This window comes from Lithobates pipiens, unplaced genomic scaffold, assembly GCF_037356315.1.
Source record: "Lithobates pipiens isolate NorthernLeopardFrog02 unplaced genomic scaffold, aLitPip1_a1.2 Scaffold_16, whole genome shotgun sequence".
NCBI lineage: Eukaryota > Metazoa > Chordata > Amphibia > Anura > Ranidae > Lithobates > Lithobates pipiens.
This window is the reverse complement of record NW_027507748.1, coordinates 527,116,492-527,133,132: the sequence shown is the minus strand read 5'-3', so window position 1 is coordinate 527,133,132 and position 16,641 is coordinate 527,116,492. Positions and strand designations below refer to the sequence as shown.

At 42.6% G+C, this 16,641-nt stretch overlaps 1 protein-coding gene across 1 annotated transcript in view; it reads left to right on the top strand.

Moving 5' to 3' along the window:
* SUGT1 (SGT1 assembly cochaperone of MIS12 kinetochore complex) overlaps positions 1-16,641 on the top strand; it is a 277,622-nt gene that overhangs the window by 197,097 nt on the left and 63,884 nt on the right. The gene's annotated exons all lie outside the window — the stretch shown is intronic.

Genomic DNA, 16,641 nt, shown 5'->3' with positions numbered 1-16,641 from the left:
TGTTGAAAGATTATATCCATCATCATATATTATATATAAACTATGGATATATTTGCTTATCCCTATTTGTCTCTAAGATTGTGGGCCAGTTAATTCTGTCGCAACGTCGGACATCAATTGTTGCACGTGGGTGGCACAGGTCGTACTGGTCGCATTTGTATGAATTGTGTTGCCATGCGGAACATAGGTGATTACAGTGTGTCAAGAGGCAGGCCACACAGACTGCAGGGCATGGCTTACACCACATTTGGATCAAGGTAGTGGAATCATCCAGGTCCTCACAGGAACCAGTTACATTGGTGTTTTCATCTGTGTTATCTGATTCCTGATTGAGATGATAGTCCGCTTTGTGATGTGTGAACTGGTCAGTTGGTTTCATTAATCTCAATGTTCCCCTCAGCTGTCCAGGTGGCACAGAGTGGGCTGCTGATGAGTTGTGTGGGGGATATCTTGTTGGATTACACAGGTCTACGCAACACAGCAATGAGACTAGGGCCCCCAATGAGAAATACAGGGTATGTGTATATAGGTATGTGTGTGTGTGTGTGTATGTGTATATATATATATATATATATATATATATATATATATGTGTGTGTATATATATATATATATATATATATATGTGTGTGTGTGTGTGTGTGTGTGTGTGTGTGTGTATATATATATATATATATAATATATATATATATATATTACAGTGGGGATGGAAATTATTCAGACCCATTACATTTTTCACACTTTGTTATATTGCAGCCATTTGCTAAACTAATTTAAGTTCATTTTTTTGCTTATTAATGTACACACAGCACCCCATATTGACAGAAAAAAACAGAATTGTTGACATTTTTGCAGATTTATTAAAAAAGAAAAACTGAAATATCACATGGTCCTAAGTATTCAGACCCTTTGCTCAGTATTTAGTACAAGCACACTTTTGATCTAATACAGCCATGAGTCTTTTTGGGAAAGATGCAACAAGTTTTTCACATCTGAATTTGGGGATCCTCTGCCATTCCTACTTGCAGATCCTCTCCAGTTCTGTCAGGTTGGATGGCAAACGTTGGTGGACTGACATTTTTAGGTCTCTCCAGAGATGCTCAATTGGGTTTAAGTCAGGGCTGTGGCTGATCCATTCAAGAACAGTCACAGAGTTGTTGTGAAGTCACTCCTTCGTTATTTTAGCTGTGTGCTTAGGGTCATTGTCTTGTTGGAAAGTAAACCTTCGGCCCAGTCTGATGTCCTGAGCACTCTGGAGAAGGTTTTCGTTCAGGATATCCCTGTACTTGGCCGCATTCATCTTTTCCTCGATTGCAACCTGTCGTTCTGTCCTGGCAACTGCAAAACTCCCCCACAGCATGATGCTGCCATCACCATGCTTCACTGTTGGGACTGTATTGGACAGGTGATGAGCAGTGCCTGGTTTTCTCCACACATACCGCTTAGAATTAAGGCCAAAATGTTCTATCTTGGTCTCATCAGACCAGAGAATCTTATTTCTGAGGGTGGGGGGGTCTATTGTTAAAAATACAGGTGAATGGTCAGATCAAATAAACGACCCTATTTCTAAAGAATGATTCCACTCCAGAATCTTTGGACCCGATAAAAAGAATAGTCTAGCCTACTATAAGATTTATGAGCTGATGAAAAATATGTATAATTACGATCTTTAGGATTTGGAACCTGGATCTGGAATGCTTCCAGGATCTTAATGGTAGATAGATTTTACTTAAATATCGGTTGTTGGATAACTTTTCACAATTGCTAATTTCTATATTCCGAATCATGACCAAACCACGACAATTTCTCGTTACCTGCGGATTTTGCAGAAGGTGTCATTCTTGTATGAGGAGATCACAATTTAGCCTTAACTGGACACCTCTGCCCAGCTTTCCAATATTCCTTAAAAAATAATTGTTTGATCACAGGCTACTATGGTGGATTTTATATCCTAAAGATTGTAATTATTCATATTTTTAATCAGCTCATAAATTTTATAGTAGGCTAGACTATTTTTATCGGGTCCAAAGGTTCTGGAGTGGAATAATTCTTTAGAAATAGGGTCGTTTATTTGATCTGACCATTCACCTATATTTTTAACAATAGACCCCCCTCGGGGCACAAGTTTGTCCTGGCGTTTGATACGCTTATGTCAGACCCACTTTGCCACAAGGCAATTGTATAGGCAATTGACAACTTTTTCTGATCATGAACAGGCTGAGACTACGTTTCCACTAAAATAGGAAGCTCTTAAAACTCTAGTACTATGAGGGTTGGTTGTTCAACATGGTTCTCGTCTCAAAAAAGAAAGCTCCGCGGCCATTCAAAATACTTTGTTAAAGCTTCATTCCCTAGAAACCCTACACAAATACTAGCTAATATATAGTCTACTAGAGCATCTTTACTACAGCTTTTGGAAGCATCTCATAGTTAATATCAACATAGATGTGCCTTTAGTAGTTATAGATATGGGAATCAATGTGAGAGACAGTTAGCACGTACAATACACCCCCGTCCGACCCAGACTTTTATAGCTAGTATTAGGAAGTCATTGGAGGAAACTACCTCAGATCCACAATGTCTTCAATAAACATTCAGTGAATATTTTTCAGCTGTTTATAATCTGGCTCAACCATCATTCTTGGAAGACATGGGATCTAATACTCGTCGCATTGAAGACTATGTACAGGAAACTGCTATTCCAACACTAGATAACGATTATAGGAAATCATTGGATTATTCTTTCTCAAGTTAGGAATTATTAGCAGTAATTAAAGTCTTTGCAATCAGGTAAGAGCCCTGGCCCAAATGGATTTACACCAAAATGATATAAAACATATAAAGGATATTTGTCCCCATTTATGCTCCAGGTATTCAATTTCATCTCTTCCACTAACCCATTTCTGACTTAAACACTGGAAGCCCATATTCCTTAGAGCCTTATATGGTTTAGGAATCAAACATTATGCTCCAGTTATCGTCCAATATCTTAATTTGGAGTAGACCTAAAAATTCATGCCAAACTGATTGTGTCACGTCTCCAATCTCTTATTCCGAGCCTGGTACATAAAGACCAGGCCGGATTCGTCCAAGGAAGAGAAACATGCAACAACACAATAAAAACATTTACTTATGGGCTATGCCCAAACAGCTAAAATACCAGCATGCCTTCTCTCAGTCGATGCAGAGAAGGCTTTTGATCTGGTTTGGTGGCCTTTCCTTGAGCATTCTTTGAGGCAAATAGGGATGGGCCCAAATTTAGTTAATAAGATTTTAGCGCTGTATTCTAAACCCAAGGCCAGAATAAGGATTAATGGATCATTGACTACAAGTTTCCCTATACAAAATGGTACTCGCCAGGGATGCCCTCTATTGCCTTTGCTTTATGTTCTAGTAATGGAGCATTTAGCAATAGCAGTTAGACAGAACCCCTCTATCACTGGCATAAGGATAGATCAACAAGAAATAAAACTTGCCTTGTTCGCTGATGATCTGTTACTCTGTTACCAATCCACATATCTCTATGCCTTCTATTCTATCCGAATTTCAACATTTTGGAGCCTCTAATAATTTCAAGGTAAATTTATCAAAATCGGAAATTCTTAATGTGTCACTTTCTCCACAACAAGTGACGATGCTGAAGAATAATTTTTTGTTTAGATTCTGCTCCTCTGCACTAAAATATTTAGGGATTAATATTCCTTCAGACCTGACCCATCTATATTGTAAAAACGATATCCCTTTTTATGCAACTTACTCTCCAAGATCTTAAAAAATATGACTCTACTCTATATTCATGGTGCGGGGGGATTAACATATTGAAAATTTATATAATACCCTGCTTTCTGTATCTTTTTCAAACTATTCCTGCTCTTATTCCTGGATCTTTTTTCTCTATTCTACAATCTGCTTTTACAAAGTTTATCTGGGGCCACAAGAGATCTAGACAACATAGGAGAACATTAACATTACCCAAAATGAAAGGACAAGCGGGTGTACCGGATCTTTATTATTACTTTCTTGCGGCAGTCCTGACTAGATTAATGAACTGGTTCCACCATTCAGCTACCAAACAATGGGTATCAATAGAACAGAGGTTGAATCGGTATTGATGCCCAACATCCCTGCAGCATATATACCCAGACGCATCTGACATATATTGGTGGTGTCATTCTGGCAAGGGCTTGCTGATATGTATGGTGGGAATGCCCCCAAATTCATAATTTTTGGGACAGGATCATGCAGTTGTATACTACAGTCACAGGGGAGCTAGTCCCCAATACACCTCAAATTACCCTGTTATCTATTTTAGCAAGCCTCTATAAAAATATTAACCACTTCCCACCCAGCCAATGCACATATACGGCCGGGTGGGAGCCGTCTACTTCTGATAGGACGTTCAGGAACGTCCTTCAGAAGGAGTGGGATCGCGCGCGTGCCCGCGCAGCGGCGCGATCCCGATGTGCTCGTGTAACCCGGACACATCGCATCTCAGATCGGCAGGAGGGCTCTGTGATTGGCCCTCCTGATCACATGACGGTCGTGTCCAATCACGGCTGTCATGTGATGTAAACAAACAGCCGGTTGCTAGGCAATCGGCTCCTCCTCTCCTCACACAGAAGTCATCGCTGAGGAGAGCAGATCGCTGTAGCCGGCTGATGATCAGTGAGAGTGAGCTGTTTTTTACAGCTTTTTATTCACTGATCATCAGTCTAGTGTAAACACACAACACACCACACAGTATAAACACAATGTCCCCACACATGTCCCCAAAAAACACATGTCCCCAAAACATACATGTCCCCAAATAATAAAAACATGTCCCCCACATATGTCCCACTAAAATCACATGTCCCAATGATTATCTGCACACATATGTACATGATCATTTGCGTACATATGTCCGTGATCACACAAACTAATTATTATAAACTTAACGGATTTTTTTTTACCAAAAACATGTAGCAGAATACATTTTGGCTTAAATTAATGACAAAATTTGATTTTATTGGATTTCTTTTAAAATAGAAAAAAGAAAATATAGTTTTTTTTCCAAATTTCCACTTTTTTGCGCTTATATCGCGAAAAATAAAAAACGGAGTCATGAATAAATAACACCAAAATAAAGCTCTATTTGTGCAAACAAAATGATAAAAATTTTATTTGGATACAGTGTAGCATGACCGCGCAATTGTCACTGAAAGCGCTAGAGCGATGAAAGCTGAAAATTGGGCTGGGAAGGAAGGGGGCGAAAGTGCCCTGTATTGAAGTGGTTAAAAAGGGTCTGCTCAGACACAGGTTGACAGTGGCGAGATTGGTTATTCTGCGACATTGGCGATCCATACAATCCCCATCGGTGAAGGAATGGGTAATGGAAATGGATTATATTGAGATGATGGAGACCCTCTTAGCACATGAATTGGATACATATGAGGAGGACTTTTAGGGAATCAACAGGAAACTAGAATGTTTTATGGAAATTAGTGTAGAACCTAAACAACAAAAATATTACAGCGCACACATGCAAAACTAACATTTACCTCCAGCAAGGATTTTTAAAAACACCTAGACACTTTCAAAAAACATTATCAAAAAAATATGGGGTTTTGGTCACACCATATTGCTATATGGTGCTTAAGCCCACTTACTGCGACAAAGTACCCCATGATTAGTGGGTCCTACACTAGCCATAGATTGGGAGATCCTACTTCTTTGAACCATGGGAGCTATACTCCTCTATATGGGAGAACATGAGGTCTCCACCATGACAGAGGTGGTCACTAATGAGAGGTACTTACTGAGGGAGTGGGGTGCTCCACCCAAAAGGATTTGGTCAGAATCCATACAATAGACAAACAAGATATTTGGGGGGGCACACCCTAAAAAAAAAAATGCATAAAGATGGTGCTGCCATAAGACCATACAACAGAACAAAAATATTACAGCGCACACATGCAAAACTAACATGTACCTCCAGCAAGGATTTTTAAAAACACCTAGACGTTTTAAAAAAAAATTATCAAAAATATGGGGATTTGGTCACGCCATATTGCTATATGGTGCTTAAGCCCACTTAGTGTAGAACCTAAACGCGACCTAATACGTTTTCAATATATGATATCTATGTGCATCATCCCCCCCCCCCCTTTTGTCCCTTTTTTTTTATTTATTTTTTTTTGGTTATGTTAGTCTGTATAATGTATTTGTTAGCTGTTTGGTATGATTATGCCATTAATGTATGTAAATTTACCAATAAACTAAGATTGAATACAAGATCAAAAACCTTTTGCGTGTAGCAGCCTCCCCAGCACCCCCCTAGCTACCTGAGCCCCCTCTCTCTCCAGCGATGTCTACAAATGTCTAAGCCTTCCGGGACACTACTGATTGGCTGACCCGCTTTGATTGACAGCCACGGAAGCCAATGGTGCCGCTGCTGTGTCTCAGCCAATCAGGGGAGAGAGGGGGTTGGGCCAGGTCAGGAATCCATGTCTGAATGGACACACAGAGCTGTGACTCAACTTGGGTGCCCCTATAGGAAGCAGCTGACTTGGGGGGGGGGGGGGGCAATATCAGAAAAGAGGGACCCGAGAAGAGGAGGATCTGGGCTGCCCTGTGCAAAACAAACTGCACAGAAGAGGCAAGTATAACATAACATGTATGTTTGTTTGTTTTTTTTTAACCACTTCAGCCCCCCCCCCGGAAGATTTGGCTGCTCAATGACCAGAGCACTTTTTGCGATACGGCACTGCGCCACTTTAACTGACAATTGCGCAGTCGTGCGACGCTGTACCCATACAAAATTTGCATCCTTTTTTTTTTTCCCCCCACAAATAGAGCTTTCTTTTTGTGCTATTTGATCATCTGTGTTTTTGTTTTTGGGGTGTTTTACGCTATAAATAAAAGAGCGACAATTTTGAAAAAAAAACACTATTTTGTCCTTTTTGCTCTAATAAATATCCCCCCCCCCTTTTTTTTTTTTTTTTTTTTTTAAAGCAATTTTTTTTTCAGTTTAGGACAATATATTCTTCTACATATTTTTGATAATAAAAATCGCAGTAAGCGTATATTGATTACTTTCGCAAAAGTTATAGCGTCTACAAAATAAGGGATAGATTTATGCCATTTATTGTTTTTTTGTTACTGGTAATGGCAGCGATCTGTGATTTTTATCGTAACTGCGTGCGACATTATGGCAGACACATCGGACACTTTTGACACATTTTTGGGACAATTGACAATTCTACAGTGATCAGTGCTATAAAAAAAGCACTGATTACTGTATAAATGTCACTTCAAGCAAAGGGTTAACACTAGGGGGCAATCAAGGGGTTAACTGTGTACCCTGACTGTGTTCTAACTGTAGGGAGAGGGGACTGACTATAGGAGATGACAGATCGTGGTTCCTAGCTATTAGGAACTCACAATCTGCATCTCCTAACAGAATAAACACACACATCCCTGTTCTGCCTCGTGCCCGCGATCGCTCGTGGCCGACGATTATCGCGACCGCCGGTCACGAGCATCGGCACCCTCTCAGTGCAGCGGGCACATGCACACGCCTGCTATGCCTCTTAAAGGAGCCAACATATATCTACGACGGCTCATGGGATCGTGCCGACCTGCTGCTGTATGATGACGGCGGCTGGTCGGCAAGTGGTTAAACAAGACTTTACAATCACTTTAAAGTGTTACTGAACCCAGGACCCTGATTTCACTATATCTGATTTCCCACAGTACACAGAACATGTACATGCAATCATTTTTATTAAATATAAACTGCTAAATACCTTTTCTCATCAGCATTTTTATAGCAATCTTGTGACTTCTGTCAGTTCCTGGTTAAAGCTTGTACGATGAGTTTTCATACTGCACTGAGTGGGCCTATCAGGATGCAGGACTCTTGACCCTCTGTCTGGACAGTGCTCATTGGCCCTGTGCTGATCACATGCACTTTCCCAAAGGAAAAAAAAATCCCTCTCTAGCAATACACGCCAAACTGAGCATGTGCAGCCTGACTCCATAGACTGTTATGGAGCCAGTGGAAGAGGAGTATCTGTGCATACAAGATCAAACATTTTACACAATGCAGATGATTAACCCTTTAGGTTCCACGTCGAGTATAAGAAGCATGCTTTACTGCATATACAGACTGATTTTACTGTTGTGGGTTTAGTAACACTTTAACATTAGTGGAGGCACAGGCCTGCATTGTAGTTCTGGAGCCTGTTCCATACCAAGAGAGTATTGACAGGATTACAAACTGGCTCTTGTAATTTCTTTGTGCATGTGCTGCTTTTAAAATGTGTTCCAGTAGAGGAGTATACAGCTGGCAGCTGCTTCTTTACAAACTATATAAGTGTTTATTAGAAGGCAACTTCCAAAATACATTATGCCAGTTTCACGTTAAGGGATAATGCAGTAAGTAGCAGAAAGTGTGTTAATATAGGCAGGGAATAACCATAGAATGAGCTTCCCCTTGTTGCTGCCAAGTCATTTATAAGCAGACAACAGAGGACTGGGGACTGGTACTGGTTTTTATATAGATAACTAAAGGCTTGTTGGGGAATAGACTTATTTTCATATTTATTTCTTATATACCGTACAATACAAGACACTTGGCTAGACTGCATGCAGAAGAATGGTTTGTGTTTTCTCAGCACATACTACCATCTTTTCCTTGTATGCTGGGAAACTACCATTGGAAATAGTATGGTTTCATTGTAGTTGAAGTTCTGCTTTATGTAACTTATAAGAGGACATGTAAAAAAAAAAAAGCATTTTTGACAGTGTTACTTGAAAAAACATATAATCAGGGTGCTCTGATTCCTCCTGTATTTAATTGGTTTGTATGTAACTGTACTGTCTGCCCTTGTGTTCTACCGTTGATAAAACAGATTGTTTTCACATCAGTAGTATGCGATCACTGACCACATCAGCTAACATGGCTTAATGTGCATTTAAAGAATTGCAAGTTGTGCACAGAGTATTGTTGATTCATTTTGTGGGCAGCATCCACTTCTTCAGGACCAAGTGGTCAGCTCTTTCTACATGGTTTCAGTCAGTTGTCTTTAAAAAAGATGAAGCCTGTAGAATAAAACAAAATTATTTCTCCCCCAAAGGAAAAAAAGTTTGCCATGCCTATAACCTGTACATATACTGTGGGCCACAAGTTGAGCATCAGGGCAAGCCAGCCTACCAGAATAACACTGACCCAAAGGTTTGTGCATAGGCAACAAGCGGAACTTCTGCTTCAACAATACAAGAGCAATTCAGCTGGTAAGACAGCTCATTTTACTTTACCTATCCTTTTCAAAAACGCACAAAGTCTGGATATTTATCAGGCTCCCATTGTTCAGTGGATTAAAATGTGGACGTAGTGCAGGTTACGTGGCTCAGAGGAGAGGATATGGCCCTTGGCATTATGCACATTGGAGACAGAAGGTGAGTTATGGGCACCTACAGTTGGGAATTTGTATCCAGTGATTCGACGGAATCCATAACTGGATGGATGCTGTGTTCCACAAGCTGTTTTTCAAGCACCCTTGTGATTATTTGAAGTATTTTTAACAATAAATATTTATTAAAGATGCTACATAAGTCCGGTATGCGCTTTGTTTTGTTTGAAGATTTCCACAGTCCTGGAGAGAGCCAAGAAAACTTGTCTAATTAGAGTCCTATTGGAACACGTGAAGGGACTTTGGGCAGTTGGCTAGGAGTGTTCTTCCTGGCCCCTACACTCGGCATTAAATGCTAATGAATCTGTTGCACACCAATAATGACCTCTACACTTTGCACTACACACTTCTAACCCCTGTTATACTCCTCACCCCTGCATTCCACCCTACATACTTGTTGAGCTCTGCATGCTGTGTTACCCTGGCACTCTTCGTTACATTCTTCTGACCTCTGAACTTTGTTCTTTGCTCTTGACCCCTGCAATGTCCAGACCAAAATGTATACAGCACTGAAATGCCAAGCCTTGCTCAGCCAGCTACCTATGCCAGAACTCAGCCCAGGAAGCCAGCTTACTCTCTAGACATGAATAAAAATGAATGCAAATTTTTTTTCACTGAAATTAAAAAAGGCAGGATAAGTTTATATTTTTACAGCATTTGCAGTGTTCTATTGTTATGAAGTTCCTTCAAATCTTTCTTACTCTTTAATGGGAAAGAAAAGAAAAAAAACTCGCTACCCTGGTGATCTTTGATACCTTTGTTCAGATACACATCCACTAGAGGTGCACAGAATGGAAATATTAGATGTCTAAACCAAAAATGCAGGATGCACGTGGGCAAAAATGAGTTTTTAAGATATATATATGTATGTATATATATATATATATATATAGATATAGATATAGATATATATATATATATATATATATATATATATATATATATATAATTATATTTGACTTTTTAATATCATGAATTTAAATGAATATTTGTCAGCAATAATAGTCACCTTTAGTACTAAAAAAGCTGAAGAAAAAATGCATCCCTTTAAATTCTATGTATGTCTTCACACTGCTCTGTTACGCTTCCATTGTTGTGTTAAAAATCTTACTTGCTGCATTTTCAGTTTGTTTTAAAAAAAAATGCACCAAAAAGTACCTTCCCAATGATTGTGTCAATTCGGTTTTTGAGTCACATGATCTATGAAAACACACCATAAGCACAGTAAATTCGCAACAAAATCACGTGCATTTTCGCCACCTTTTTTCTTTATCGCCAAAATACCGAAAACCCCATATTCGGCCAATATGTTTTCTAATAACCACCGCTCCCTGGCTGCTTACCCCTGCTTTAAAGGGAACACTAGGCAGCGATGGTTTGATGTGAGAAGCCAGTTGCCTAAGAAGGTGGCATCCAAAATGGCATTGTTAGGTCTCATTCACATGGGCACCTGAGGGCAGTATAAACAGCAATTTTACCATCCCCTCCCACCTACAGAAGAATATGCAGCAATTCCAATGTTCTTCAGAGTTGCTCCTATGTGGGCTGTCTCTTGCATCAGCAAGATCAGTTATTAGCTCTTTTATTGTGAGAACTGTATGAAACTCCTGTGAAAGTGTACTTGTATGACACTGACATTGGATCCTAAACCCCAATGTGACAAGATCTTGTGTATATAAAACATACTGTGCATAATGCTGGGTAAAATTGTGTTTATGAATTTGGAAAATCTTTTGTTCTATTAACATTGTGGTTCTTATGAAGTATCTGTTGTTCTCAATTAAATGTTTTTTATCTTCTCTGCTATTACTGTTTTCAGGCTTGCCTGAAGAAATATTTTTTAAAAGCTAAAGTCTGGTAGTTGCTGCAGTGAAAAAAGGCAGGAAAAACCTTATCTGAAACCAAGATTACAACAACCTTTGAGTGCCCTGTTTCTGACTGTGGGCTTTCTTTATAATAATTGATCATGCAAAGGCACAGACCGATTATAATGGAATTATTTTTAAAAGAGAATTATCAAAATAAGTGCAGGATTGCTGTTTAGAAGTACCAGGATCATTTTTTCCTCTAAAATTATCGACATGGAAATATAGGCTAAGGCTTCCTCCCCTAGGAATGGTTCATTTAAATCTGCTTGAGGAAGCTGAAACTGCTCTAGGTTAAAAACATAGTTCTTAGGAAATGACAAAATAAGATAGAAAATAGATGGAATTTTGTATTCAACGAATGTTAGTTTTATGAAAAATATTCTGTAAAAGACAGATCTTATGCCCTTAAGGCATTAGCATTCTCAGCATAACCGATAGAAACAGAATGTTATTGAAAATCTAGCCGATGAAAGAAATAGTCTATGTGAGAATTTCTATTCTTATGGATGGCAGTAAATAAAGCTCTGATGTTCAGGGAACACGAGCCTTAATTGCTTGCACTATTTGACAGAAGCACAGGCTTGGTAGCATAACTAATTAGTTTAGGGCATGGTAGTTTCTAATTAGTCAGAATATGTGGTGGCCTGCATGCAACTTGAGGTTTAGGTGGGGCATTTTTCATATAACTGGCGTCTGAAAATATGAATGTATGCAAATGAAACAGTTCCTAAGATTGCTAGCTTAAACAAAGAGGAAGAATACCAATTAGCTTCTGTGCCCTTGTGTGACAGCTGACAGCCTGTGCACAGAGAGCTAAGAACTGCTCCATTTACACAAGGCACAATCAAAGAACAAGCCATGTGCTGCGATGGGGTTTCTCAACAGCTGTATGAGGTTTCCTTTGCCATTTCATTTTTTTTTTTTTGGTCCTCTCTATTTAGTTTCAACAATGTATGTTCTAGCTATAATGCTTGTTGCTAGTCACACCCTGAATCTTTGTTATTGGATTATGAAACCAGTGTAGAAGTTGCCTTTATGGCTTCTTCCATTTTTGAAAACTGTGAATTGGGAATAACTGCTCCCACTAATGGAAGTGGAATCTGAACTACTTCTACCATTTTTCTGTACCAAAGGCACATTGGTGCTATTTTTGTTAAAGCTTTATTTATTGTTAAAAATAAGGATATTGTGCTAGCAATACAGTCAGGTTTCAGCTATCCCTCTCTGATATGCAATTGTAAAATCTTATTTCTCTTATATTCACCGACCGACACAGCTCCTCTCGGTAACTAAATGGGTTTGTTAGCCTGCCACTAGGAGAACTAGGCAAAATTGTAACACAATACACAACTGTCAGTACCGCTCAGGGGGCGGACCCTGTGCTAACAACCCTCCCTGCTGCCCCAGCATACTCAGTTTTTTTATTTTGCCTAGTGAAGGAGAATGACCTAGGAACCCTGTGGGCCCTTTGGTCCATATTTTTGATGCAGGATTTATACTTTTGCGCAAGATGAAAGATCCTGGGATCTTCTATCAACTGCCGGCTGGGTGGCAGGCTGGTTGAGTTATCCTTGTAGTCTGGCCATCGAGCGTGTGCAGGTCGTAGCTAAGGCTCGGCAGGCCACGACATACCTGAGCTCCAGAGGTGGTCGGTGAGCTTCATTGCTCCGGGGTATACATATGACCGGGCTACTGATGTCTGGATCACAGTATACCAGGCCAGCAGCCACCCTGTAACTGCGCAGGAGTGGGTCTGTGATGGAATGTCTCCCAGCTCTTCAGGACTGGTAAGTACGGCTCTCCCTCCCTCGGGGGGTTGAGCAGCTGGGCATTCCCTGGGAGGTCGATTCGGGGGCCTACTCGCCTCCTTCTCTTCTCTCCCACATCCCTATCTTCCCTTCCCCCCGGGGGGTCAGCTGCATGTGCTGCGGGCGGTGTGTGTATGGGGATTGCTGGGTCTCTCACCTGTAGGGGGTCTGTGTGGCTAGCGATGGTCCTGGTCCTGGTATGGGCAGTCCCAAAAGGTGTCTGTGGAGGTATTTTTGCTGGTTGAAGGCAGCGCTGTTCTGATTTTTCTTGTCACCGCATGGCGCTGTCCGGCGGCCATTTTGACTGAGGGCAGAGCAGGTTCCCCTTGTGAGTCTCAGCAGCCATTTTCTATGGGATTTTCCTATTAGTTGCATTGGCGGACATTTTTTGAAGCCCGAGTGCTCTTTTCACCGCAGTTCTCTTGTGACAGCATGCCATGTGCTATCACATGCTGTTTTCTGTGTCCACTGTGTATACAGGATGCTGGATGGCCATTCCCTGAACGCTGGTGCAAGCTCTGCAGATCGTTTTCACCGCTCTTTTCTACAGCTGCTGCTGACAGTTTCTTCACTCTGCAACTGGGTAACCTCCTGGGGACTACAGGCACGGCTAGTAACCATAACCGAATGCCCCAGGGTGGTGAGTCTGGCGCTAGGAGCCCCCCACCTCCCCCCCAGGTGGCGGCAGCAGGAGGGTGGGACCTTCACTGCCCCCTTTCAGGTGGAAGGCAGGGTAGGGTCAGCATGGCTTCAGATACTGGTGTTTCTTCCCCCGAAATCCAGGCTATTGCAACTAAGTCGCCTGTGGCTAGCGCTGTGCCCATAGACACCCTGATGGCGGTCTTTAACTCCTTTGTTGCAAAAATGAAGGCGGTGCGTGGAAGGAGAGGTGCACGTAAAAGGCCCCTGCCCCCCCGTCCTCTGGAGAGAGCTCTGATGCAGACTGGGGCCCTGCTGCGGCTGGTGTCCCCAGCTCTGACCTATCAGACGAGGCTGATCAGTACCATTCGGACAGCGAGGATGATTCCCTGTCCGGGCGCGTCAAAGCGCTTGTTGGAGCACTTATCACAGCTGTGTGTGATACCCTGAAGATCCAGGAGCCAGCCGATCCCTCTGCTGATGCATCGGTCCCTTTTGGGTCCCGCAAGCCAGCACGTTCACCTAAGGTGTTCCCGTATTTGACTTATTTTGACAAGTTCATCTACAGGGAAGGGGGTCAGCCGCAAAGCACCTTTTCGGTCCCAAAAAACATGGCGGTGCATTACCCCTTTGAGGAAAGCCTTCTCAATAAGTGGTCGGCTCCTCCAGTATCTAGGTTAAATAAAGTAACCACGATCCTGGTTGAGGGGACTCCTGCATTCAAGGATCCCACGGATAGGACGGCCGAGGCGATGGCTCGTTCCTTGTTTGCGGTTGCTGGGTCAACCATGCGACCTGTACTGGCATCTGCACTGGTGTCACAGACACTGACTGAGTGGGCAAAACTTTTGCACTGCGAATTGGGGAAGCAACAGGCCCCCCCCTGTTTGCATGGAACTAACAGACCAACTAGTGCAAGGCCATATCTCGGGTGGGGGGTCGCCTTCGGGAGTTTGCAGCCCGGTGGACCTCCTGGTTATCCGACAAATGGGTCTGTGACCTGATTTCCACAGGCTACAAGATAGTTTCTCTCTTGGTCACCAAACAGATTCTTCCTCTCCAGCATACCCACATCCCCGGTTCGCTGGGAGGCCCTGTTAGGGGCGGTGAGGGACTTGCTGAATCAGGGGGTGATTGTACCAGTTCCGGTTTCGAAACGATTCCAGGGGTTCTACTCCAATCTGTTTGTGGTTCCCAAGAAGGAAGGGGTATGCCCAATCTTGGACTTAAAAGCCCTCAATCACTTTGTAAAAGTGCAGAGGTTTCGAATGGAATCAGTTTGTTCAGTAGTCGCTGCACTCCATCAAGGGGACACCTTGGCGTCCTTGGACATCCAGGATGCGTACCTGCACATACCCATATGCCTTCGGCATCAAAAATGTCTGCGCTTGGCAGACAGGGACACGCACTACCAATTTGTGGCTCTCCCTTTTGGCCTGACATCAGCCTACGAGTCTTTACCAAAGTACTGGCTCCAGTGTTGGCGTTGTTGCGACAACGCGGGATCGCGATTGTGGGTTACCTAGACGATCTCCTCCTGAGAGCATCTTCCGCCTCAGAATTAGAGGAGGATGTGGCGATCACCATGCAGACCCTGTGAGAATTTGGGTGGCTGTTGAACCTAAAGAAGTCGGTGATTGTACCTACCCAGCGTCTGGAGTACCTAGGTTTTACTATTGGACTCCAGGGAAGCGAGGGTTTTTCTCCCTTCAGACGAATTGCAGGCTCTCAGATCTGCAGTCAAACTACTGATGAACCGCAAGTGGTCGTCGCTCCGCTTTTGCATGCGAGTACTGGGGCTCATGGTAGCCTCCTTTAAGGCAGTACCTTATGCCCAGTTCCACACCAGAGTCCTGCAGAAGGAGATCTTGACAAAATGGGACAAATCTCCGTTGTCCCTGGATCGGCAGTTCGAGGTGAGCCAGCCAGTCAGGGACTCCCTGATCTGGTGGTTAAGATCCCCGGGGATTCAGTCCGTAAAATCGTTTCTTCCTCTGAAATGGACAGTGATCACTATGGACGCCAGTCTATCCGGCTGGGGAGAAGTGATGGGGATTCAGTCGGCTCAGGGCCTCTGGTCGATGGAAGAATCCAGGTTGCCGATCAATCTGCTTGAATTGAGAGCGATCAGGCTGTGTCTCCACACATGGTCGATGTGTCTTCAGGGGCATCCGACCAGGATACAGTCAGACAACGCCACGGAAATCTTCACGGAAGATATATCCTCGTACCTGGAATGCCTATATCTCCATGTGTGAGGCGAAAAGTTGGCATCCGCGCTCCTTTTCTATATCCAGGATCCTGCTGTTTCTTCAGCAAGGTGTAGACCAGATGTTGGCGTTGAGCACCATTAAGGGGAAAATTTCAGCTCTGGCTGTTTTTTTTCAGCGAACCCCTGGCGTCTCATTCATTAGTGAGTACCTTTGTTCAGGGGATATGACATGTAGTCCCTCCGGTGCGTCCACCGTTACCTCTGTGGGATTTGAACCTGGTGTTGGCGCTTCAAAAGCCGCCGTTTCAGAATATCAGGGAGATTCCCTTATTGACCCTTTCACAGAAGGTTTTCCTAGTGGCCATAACATCGGAGGATTTCGGAATTGGCGACCTTGTCCTGCAAGGCGCCTTATCTGGTCATCCACAGGGATAAGGTGGTGTTGTGTCCGCAACCGTCCTTTCTACCTAAGGTGGTCAAGGCCTTTCATATCAATGAGGACATTGTATTGCCATCATTGTGTCCTAAGCCGAAGCACCCCAAAGAGGTGGCCCTTCACGCTCTCGACGTGGGTAGGGCTCTAAAAGTGTATTTGTCTGCCACAGCTCCCTTTCGGAAGTCAGACTCGCTGTTTGTTTTGGCGGCTGGTCCAAAGAAGG